The sequence below is a fragment of the Hyperoodon ampullatus genome, assembly GCF_949752795.1.
Source record: "Hyperoodon ampullatus genome assembly, chromosome: 7".
NCBI lineage: Eukaryota > Metazoa > Chordata > Mammalia > Artiodactyla > Ziphiidae > Hyperoodon > Hyperoodon ampullatus.
The window spans coordinates 61633521-61636033 of NC_136920.1; the positions used below are offsets into that span (position 1 = coordinate 61633521).

A 2513-nucleotide genomic window follows, 5' to 3' on the forward strand; every position below is an offset into this window, starting at 1 on the left:
ATTGGTTTAGGCTTTCAGAGTTGATATTCATTGTTCATCTCTTAAACAAAGTACTTTCAAACTTCTTGTTCACTCCCCTGGCAACTCAGCTTTTCATCTTAGATTTGATCCAAAGGGAATGAAGCTGATGCAGAACTTGCCATTTCCCTTCCTAAGGGAGCCAACAAGGATGTAGGGCTTTTACCTCTAACAAAGTTGAAGAATGAGGGTATGGATAATCTGGAGCAGATCTGAAATGGGGTTATAGAAGAGGATGCAATTGTCAGTGTCAGACTTCATTATGGAATCTGTCAAGAAAGGAGGTCTCTTGGAGAAGGAGGACATTCCTGAGAGGGGTTACAAGAAGAGTTAGTGCTGAGGTGGGTTGTACCATATCACATGATCAACACATTTACTTATTCACTTGTTCAATAAAACTTTATGAAAAAATTAAAAGTGCCTTTTTTCTTTACATATTTATTGGAGTATAATTGCTTAATAATGGTGTGTTAGTTTCTGCTTTATAGCAAAGTGAATCAGTTATACATATACATATGTTCCCATATCCCCTCCCTCTTGCATCTCCCTCCCACCCCCCCTATCCCACCCCTCCAGGCGGTCACAAACCACCGAGCTGATCTCCCTGTGCTATGTGGCTGCTTCCCACTAGCTATCTACCTTACGTTTGGTAGTGTATATATGTCCATGCCTCTCTTTCGAAAAGTGCCTTTATCATGTGTTTTTCCCTAGATTTTCCTCTTTGTTAATTCATAATTTGCCTAGAAAAACCCTATATATTTTTTCAAGATGAAATAAAAACATTCTCCCCTTTGTAGAGGTTTGTCCGATCTTCCCAGGACAGTTCTGGAAAGAACGGATTTGCAGTCCCTAGTAATCTCTTGCACTGAACTTTATTATGGTATGTATAAGTCTACAGTCTAATTCTGTATTTACGTGCCTTTATCCTGGCACAAGATTGTGAGTTTCTATAAAGAAATGACCATATTTAATATATTTCTCAGTCTTTAATCCTCAGCACTGCTTCTAGTACAAAGTAAATGGTGAACATCCATTTGTATCATGAAGAAGCCTGATGGTCTTCCCACTGTATTAGCATAGACTAGGAATTTTCAGTGTTTGCTGAGGGTAGCAGGTTCCTATGAGGCTATAGAAAGTGTCTTTTATGGTACCCAGACCCTGTGATATTTCATAATTACATCAGCCTTGGTCTTTCCCCCTCAGGACCCTGAGCATGGTCTCCCTGATGGGCTTGGACTTGACATTGTAGATGATGGGGTTGAGCACAGGGGGCACCAACAGATACACATAGGCAACAAGGGCATGTACAATGGGGGGCAAAACAGTAGATCATGGACATGGTGATACCTGGAATAAAGAAGACAAAGATGGCCAAGATATGGGAGACACAGGTGTTGAGGGCCCGATGAGCTCCCTGGGAGAGGCCAGCCCCAGGACCGTGGGCAGGATGAGAGTGTAGGACAGGGCAATGAGCAGAGAATCTATGCCCGCTGGGGACAGTACCACATAGAACCCATAGAGGATGTTTATGGTGATGTCAGCACAGGCTCTTCTCATCACATCAGGATGGAAAAAGAATGAGTGAGACAGGATGTTATTGCCAGGGCAGAAGTTTTGCGCAAGGTAGCACGGGTCACAATGACCAGCCCCATCCTGATGATGACATTGATTGTGAGGACAGCTGCATAGTGCAGCGGGTTAGAGATGGCCACAAAGCGGTCAAATGACATGGCCAGGAGGAATGAGGACTCCACCATGGAGAAAGAGTGGAGGAAGAACATTTGGACCAAGCAGGCATTGAAGCCAATGAGCTAATGGTCAAACGAGAGTACAGCCAGGGTGGTGGGCATTGTGGGCAAGGTGAGGCCCACAACAGTGACCACCAGTATGGACAGGAAGTAGTACATGGGCTGGTGCAGGTTGGGGGTCCTCCTCACAACCAAGAGGATCAGGCACTTTCCAGTGAGGGCTGGGCTGCTGTGTACATGGGGGAGAAGGGGATGGAGATCCAGCCATGAACAGCCTCCAGCCCTGGGATGCCAATCATAAGGAAAGCAGGTGGCTAGAAGAAGGAGCTGTTGCCAAAGGACCAGGAAGGGAGCATACTTGTGGGATAGATGAGGTCTCCAGAAAGATGTGATCTCTTCAATCTGGGCAGACACTTAGAGGATCCAGGATGATAGGAAAGAAAAATCTAGTATTGAATCTAAATTCTAAAAATCAATTCCATAACTGGTTATACTATTCACCAATATGTTTAAAACCTAATAATGATAACAATTTAAATCTTCACTGACTCCCTATTATATTATATTCCATATACTATGCTAATGCAATTGCCTAGATTTTCTCGCTTTATTATAAAAATCATAAATTTCTTTTTAAGGCTGTTCCCTCTCAGCCACAATATTGGGCCCTAAGAGTCATGTCACTATTACATAATCTTATCTATCCTGCAAAAGTTCATCATCCTTAACATTGAGCTCTGGTATGAG

General features: G+C 43.3%; 1 pseudogene across 1 annotated transcript; it reads right to left on the minus strand.

Annotated features, from left to right (window-relative positions):
• Nucleotides 1-1197: 1197 nt before the first annotated feature.
• LOC307056510 (olfactory receptor 51G2-like) lies at nt 1198-2122 on the minus strand (annotated as a pseudogene). Its single transcript has one exon. The product of its transcript is annotated as an olfactory receptor 51G2-like (transcript).
• Nucleotides 2123-2513: the final 391 nt, after the last annotated feature.